This window comes from Mus caroli, chromosome 9, assembly GCF_900094665.2.
Source record: "Mus caroli chromosome 9, CAROLI_EIJ_v1.1, whole genome shotgun sequence".
Lineage (NCBI taxonomy): Eukaryota > Metazoa > Chordata > Mammalia > Rodentia > Muridae > Mus > Mus caroli.
Window position 1 is genome coordinate 99,776,131 of NC_034578.1, and position 7,500 is coordinate 99,783,630.

Below are 7,500 nucleotides of genomic sequence, written 5' to 3' on the forward strand. Positions count from 1 at the left end.
TTTTTTTTTGTAGACAGGGTCTCTCTGTGTAGCACTGACTGTTCTGGAACTCATTCTGTAGACCAGGCTGGCCTCAAAATTGGAGGTGCACCTGCCTCTGCCTCCCCAGTACTGGGATCAAAGGCGTGCGCCACTACTGAGGGCTGGTGGTGAGAGCCTTTGTTAATGATGCCATCTCAACACCCTGGGCCTTTTATTCCAGTCAGTTGCTTGAGACATCATTGTGTCTCCAAGGCCGGCCTCAACACTCCCTTGCACCCTGCTCTGTTTTCAGAGTGCTGGGATTCCAGGCCTGTACTGCTACGGCCAGCAAAATATGTGGCTTCTTGAGAAAAGACCACAGTTTGTAAACATGGAAGGAAATTAACCTAGAAAGGGAGGGAAGGAGTTGGTGTGTCCAGGAACCATGTCTCTTCTCAGTCCAACTGGGGGGCTTGAACCTGGGTCTGGTGGACACCTGCTTTTGTGTGTGTGTGTGTGTGTGTGTGTGTGTGTGTGTGTGTGAATTTGGAACATACACTTTGCACCTTGGTAACAAATGATCTAGGCTATGTGGTGGACATCAGGAATCCCTATCTCATGTGGCCAGGAGCTGCTCAGACTGAGCCATGCCTGAGAACTGATTAAAAAATAAACTTTGCAAAAACGATCACTCATGGCAGGTATTGGGATGCTATAGGATTCTCTGCTTTTCCTTTCTTATTGTAGAGTTTTCAACTGAGTGTGTCTCATGCACCTAGCTCTTTAGATTCTCTACTTTGCAAGGGAGGATGGGAGGCCCAGAGACCTTAGGTAACTTGTGGGAGAACACATACACAATAGCCAGCAGAAGCAGGACCTTGCCACACCAAAGCCCGTGAGATCTCAACATTGTTTTCCCACTGGCGGGACTTTGTGGCTGTATTTAGCAGCAGCTTGTTCTCCTATTATCCTGGGAATGAAAGAAGAGGGATGAAGAGATGCTTCATAAGCAGGTGTTTTACAAGCTGGCTTTGAGCAAAGTGTAACATAGAAGAGAAATGCACGACCGTACCGACTCTCATACCACTAGGAAGACTTTGAAGGTGAATCTGGGTCTGGTGGCACAGAAAGGCCAATAATCCCAGTTACTCAGGAGTATGAGGCAGAAGGATTATAAATTTAAGGCCAATCAGGCTTACAGAGTAAGTTCAAGGTCAGCCTGGATAGCTAAGTGAGACCCTGTCTTCCTCCATAGAACATTGCCTCAAAGGGCTGGGGATCCAGCTCAGTGGTCGAATGTGTGCATAGCATACACAAGGCCCTGGGTTCACTCTCCAGCACTGAGAAGACAGTCTTCCCACAGGCCACACGCCCATCTCCCATCCCCATGTTGCTCCCCTTGAACCTGAATGGGGAGCCATAGTGAAGACCATCTTGAACACCTGTCTTCTGAAGAGGAGCCGTCAGAGTTTGGCTTGTCACCTGGCAGAGTCTGGATTTGAGAATGGACATTAGATACAAATGTATTTCTACTCTCTGTCCTAAGATCCAATTGCTCATCTGCTGCTTGTGATCCTATCAGTAAACAATGGAAAGATGGCATTTCCCCAGCAATAAGGTGAACTAGAAAAACCCTCGTGTGGCCCTAGATTTCCCTTTCTTTGCTTCCCTGGTCTCCTTTCCTTCTCTTCCTCACCCCTTCCTCCTCTTCCTCCTCCTGCACTCTTCTTCCTTCTTCACCACCTCCTCTTTCTCCTTCTCTGGTTGTTTTAGTTTTGAACACACTCTACCTTAACTTCCCAAGTAGCTGAGATTATAGTGTATGCCGACACACTGAGTCTAGATTTCATTTCCTACATCTATGCACATTAAATTGCCATGGAATCCTACCACATCTTTTGATTAAATTCAGATGCTTTCTATAAGATGTCAAATACATTGTTAACTAACACCAAGCACACCAGAGTTCAGGCTCCAAATTAGGCAGTTACTTGCTACCGAGTAAAGAAACTTTGGGCATCCATTTTCTTAATCTCAGAGGATACTGTATTAGTTTCCCATGGCTACTACAACAAATTCCTGACATCTTGGTGACTTAAAAACGATTGAAATTTGTTATCTTGTGGCTTGGGGTCCTAAGTAGCTAACATGTAGAAGATGGCAGGGCTGTCTGTCTTCTGGGGAGTCTTAGGGGGACAACGCATGCTCTGTGTTTTCTATTCCCTGAGGCTGCTTAGTTTGTGACTTGCTCCTGTTTGCAAACCCCAAAATAGCTGGTTGAACCTATTTTGTTGTTGACTATGGATACACTACAACTGTTCGGAAAAATCCAAGGTGATCTTTCTAGCTTAGGGTCACAAGACAACATTTACTATGTAGGCTTAATTGTCCTTTGCCGTATTCTCAATGAACTCAAGGGACAGGTGTTCTGAGAGGTGGTGTTGTCTGCCACAGTCACGGATGTCAAAGGGCTATTGAGGGGACTCAGCTTGGTGTTTTTATAGAGCACTTTGTGCTTGCTCAGCATGATGTAAGTGCTCCACAAGTCTTGGCCTTATTGAAGGGATTATTAGCTGTATCTTTTTCTCACTTCTAGACCGCCCTGCACACCGGGCAGCAGCCATGTTTCAAAATCCTAATTCCAACACACTCTCTCCACTTTCGATTTTACTCTGGGCCTTGCTTCTGCTCTCTTAATTTTTTTACTTTTTAAAAATTTAAAATTCTGTTCCTTAGCTTATTTTGCATGTACCTATGGGTATGTTGGAATGGTGGTAGCACAAGTCAAAGCAGGCATGTGGGAGCCATAGAGAAACTTGCCTAGCACTGGCTTCTTCCTCTACCACGTGAATGAGGTCCCGGGGAGCCAGCCCAGATCAGCAGGCTTGGCAGCAAGTGCCTTTATCTGCTAAGTCATCTCACTGGCCCTACCCTGTGTGTTCCATTACTATAATGTAACTGCAATTACCTGCCTTCCATCGAAAGGTGATTGTAGCAGTGAGTGGTCCGCAAACCAGCAACATTGGCACCACTTAAGAGCCCATTAGAAAAATGGACCCTGGGGCTTGGGGAATTCCTTAGGCAGTGAAGTGCTTGCTGTGAGACCATGAAGACCAGAGTTTGATTTCCAGCACTCATATAAAAAGCTAGGAGTTGCTGAGTATAGCATCTCCTATACTTGAAAGGCAGGGCCAGGTGAATCTTGTTAGCTCAGTGCCAATCAGGTCCACATACTGAGTTCCAGGCCAGCCAAAGCTGCATAGTGAGACCCTGCCTCAAACCAAGAAAGCATGCCAGTTGTGATTGAAAACATTTTATTTCTAATTTCTAATTCCAGTGCTGGAGCAGAGACAGCAGGATGGTTGGCCTCAGTGGCCAGGTTGGCCCCAATGGCTAGGTTGTCCAGCCTTGTAGGTGAACTTCAGGTCCTAGTGAGAAACCGTGTCTCAAAACAGCTCCTGAAAAACAATGTCCGAGATTGACTTCTGCCCTCCACATACTTTCACTCATGTGCAAATTCGGGTCCACACAAGGGCACACCCACACAAGGGCACACCCACACAAGTGCACACCAATACAAGGGCATGCCCATACAAGTTTGTTTGTTTAAGATATATATATGTATATATACCGAGACCTAAGTCTTCCCCATTCTTAAAAGACATGGGACCTCTCAGTCCTTGTCTCACCCTGGGAGATCCCTAATCGCTGAGGACACACAGACAGATGATCCAGAAATAGTGCTCATATTATGGAGAAGAAGAGAAAGCTTCAAGGCATGGTTGCCGTAGAGAGATTACTCGGCTGGAGAAGTCTTCGTGATAAATGATTGGTGAAGTTTCAATTACAAACGTAGCCTGTGAGGACATGCCGAGACAGGAGAGACAGGCGTTGGAAGTGGGGATCCTGAGCCAATAAAACCGATCTGGCTCCCTGCAGTGTGGTGGCAAAGGTGGAGAGACTCAGGAGGAATCGCCTGATGCTCGTGAGAGGGAGTGAACTGAGCAGGAGTGCCAGAGGCTAAGCACCAGGTCCCAGTTTCCCAGTAGATAGGAGCTTGTGACCACACCCCTAGTTCCTAGCAGTCAGGGCCCAGCCATTCTAATGATAGGCAGCAGCCATCAAGCCCTGGGCTAAAAAGCGCCAGTAAACCCAGTGTAAATAGCCATTTGTACCGCGGGGCACAGGAGAGAGGTACTCAACACAGCAGGTACTTGTCCTTTTTCAAGGGGCAGAAAACGGCTTTTCTATGATAGGATTCTTCATGTGAGATCTGCACATGCTTCCAGAATGCACTGTGGCTTGGGTCTCCCACTTCCTTTCCTTTCCTTTCCTTTCCTTTCCTTTCCTTTCCTTTCCTTTCCTTTCCTTTCCTTTCTTTTCCTTTCCTTTCNCCTTTCCTTTCCTTTCCTTTCCTTTCCTTTCCTTTCCTTTCCTTTCCTTTCCTTTCTTTTCCTTTCCTTTCCTTTCCTTTCCTTTCTTCCCTTCATCTCCTCCTCCTCCTCCTCCTCTTCCTCCTCCTCCTCTTTCTTAGACAGGGTCTCACTACCCCTGGCTGCCTAGAAGTTGTTATGTAGATCAGTCAGGCCTGAAATCTACCAGAGATCTACCTGCCTCTGCCTCCCAAGTGCTGGGATTAAAGGCAGGTGCTACCATGACTGACTAGCCCCACCCCCAGCCCTTTTTCTGAGACAGTGTCTTGCCATAACCCAGGCTGGTCTCACACTCAAGGCAATTGCCTCCTGGGTGCCAGCATCGTGTTGCTATGCTCAGCTTCTGAATTAGCTTTTATATGTCCTTTAAGAACCAGTATAAATGTTACCCTTTCTCAAAGCATTCCCTGGATCTCCCAAGAATGTCACTATCTTCTCTCTATTCGCCTCTGTGCTCAGGTGTTGTAACATAAAGCCACTGACTTACCTGCTTCATTCTCCAGGAAAATTGTGACCTCCTACAGGCTACCCTTGATTGCCCTGTAGACCCCAAATTGACTCCCAGAAATCACAAGTGCATAGTAGGTAGGTCCACAGCACATAGTAGGTCCCCAGCACATAGTAGGTCACTGTAAAGATTTGCAGCACTGTGTCTCATCAGTAAAGGAAGCCTAACAAGGCGGTCTTTGGACCATGACCACTACTAGCAACAGACCTCAGGAGCTTGTTGTATAGTTCCCAGCCCCACTCCACCCCGCTGTATCATAATTCCCACTTTCTGGGCTGGAGAGATGGCTCCGCAGTTAAGAGCCCTGACTACTTTTCTAGAGGTCATGAGTTCAATTCCCAGCAACCACATGGTGGCTCACAACCATCTGTCCTGAGGATCTGATGCTGTCTTCTGGTGTGTCTGAAGACAGCGACAGTCTACTCACATACCTGAAGTACATAAATACATCTTAAAAAAAAAAAAAGAATTCCCACTTTCCCAAATATTTTCAGGATGCCACAATTTTCAAAGCTCTGACTGGAACATGCCCTGCCATAATGAGCCCCAAGCTAGGGCTAGCAATAATGCCTCCAATGGCAGTCACCAGAGCCCTGAAACATCACGACAGTCTGAATAACTTTAATGCCTGGTGTCCTCATGTGATGCTGTCAGAAAAACAGATAGCTTGCAACATGAACAGCACCAGGCTTCCTTGCAGAGGTGACTCTGCTCTAGTCTTTGAAGATGGAGTGGTATCATTTGAAAACCCAAACAGTTTGCCAGTAGCTACCAGATTGCCAGGAAATTCTTTGTTTTAAAGGTATAATTAACTTTTCTGTCTGAAGGAGAATGCATGAAACAAACACATTTATAAAATACTGAGTAACAGGAGAGATTGGGGATTTCTCAGCCCAGTAAAAATAATGGAGCATTGAGAAGCTCAGTACAGCTCAAGGGACTGGGGACATAGTTGTCTCTGTGTCACCCTGGGTGCCCAGGTTTTGCCTTGGGCCCTTCTTAGGGCATCTGTGACTCAGCCCCAAGCAATCAGAGTGCTGTTGTCCAGCGTGGCAGGGACCTCTAGGGCTGTAAGTGACATGGTTGGCATGTCTTCTGATCTGCTAACATTCCTACCACTTACAATGTGGACCAAATCTTCACTACTCATAGATTCCAATTTTGTGAGTGTATTGTTTTGAGTGAGAGGATTCCCTCGTAGCCTTGTACATTTGAATACTTGGTCCCCAATTGGTGGTATTATTTGGGTAGTTTAGGAAGACTTGCCTTGCTAAAGGAAGTATGTCACTGGAGTGGGGAGGAGCTTTGAAGTTTAAAAGCTAGGCGCCATTCCTAGTTCACTCTCTGCTTCCTCCTTTTGGTTTAAATGTGGGCTCCCAGCTTCCAACTTCTGTTGCTACACCTATGCCACAGTGTTTCATTTTAGCAATAGAAGAGTTACTAATATAAGAGTACGTTCAGGCCAGGTAGGATGGCCCACACCTCTAGTTCCAGTGCTTAGGAGGCAGAAGCAGGCAGATCTCTGTGAGTTCGAGGCCAGCCTGGTCTACAGAGTGAGTGGCTGAGGTTAGTCTAAGCTACATGTTGAATCCCTGTCTCAAACAACAGCAAAAACAATGAGTACGTTCACGAAATAGTATTTACTTGTAATCCTCCAATAAATACTATGGCACCTCCACTGTTATTTGTGGTCATGTACTGAGAAAAATTTGAGTCATTCAACACGCACAGTCACAAGTTCTAAGGGGTTAAAGCACAGAGCTATTAAAGAGTAACAAAACAATTCCAGTATTACACAATGTCTTTCAGGTAAACAGAAAATATTTAATTAAAATATTTAATTATTTAATATTGTAATGAAACTTTCATGTCCAGTCTGACAAAATATGAATAAGAAAAAAAAATCACAGGACAATCTCACCCATTCCTGCAGAAGACAACAAGACAAATCTAGCAATGGGAACAAAACAGAAAAGTAGCAAAATCAATTTCCCCAAAACGACAAGGATAGCCGGGCAGTGGTGGTGCATACCTTTAATCCCAGCACTTGGGAGGCAGAAACAGGCGAATTTCTGAGTTCGAGACCAGCCTGGTCTACAAAGTGAGTTCCAGGACAGCCAAGGCTACACAGAGAAACCCTGTCTTGAAAAACAAAAACAAAAACAAACAAACAAACAAACAAAAAGATGACAAGGATAGCAACATACAAGATCTCCTACTGGAGCTCCCCTACTTAATTAACCATTGTGATCATCTCAGTAGGAAAAAAAAGACTTTGATGAGCCTCAGAAATATTCCTAATTTTTTTAAGATAAAAGGGAAACTCCTTTTATAGTATCAAGTATAGAAAAAAAATTTTTAGGTTTACAGGCCTGGTGATGCACACCTGTAAGCCCAACACTTATGCTTGCTGAGGCAGGAGGATTTTGAGTTCCAACACAGTGTGGACTGTATGGTGAGGCCCATTTAAAAAAAAACATACAGAAAGCCTGTTTGTTTCCTAATAAGAAAGGGTTTGGGTTTGGACTGGAGAGAAGGTGGGGAGGATCTCAAAGGAGTTGGGAGAGGGGAACCTTAATCAGAATATATCATATGAAA

The 7,500-nt window shown here is 45.3% G+C and overlaps 1 long non-coding RNA gene across 1 annotated transcript in view; it reads left to right on the plus strand.

Moving 5' to 3' along the window:
• Positions 1–4,060: 4,060 nt before the first annotated feature.
• The window catches only part of LOC110301100, a 23,267-nt gene continuing 19,827 nt past the window's right edge, over positions 4,061–7,500 (plus strand). The window contains exon 1 of the long non-coding RNA XR_002378679.1: positions 4,061–4,171. This is a non-coding gene — a long non-coding RNA (uncharacterized LOC110301100). The remainder of the gene's footprint in view (positions 4,172–7,500) is intronic.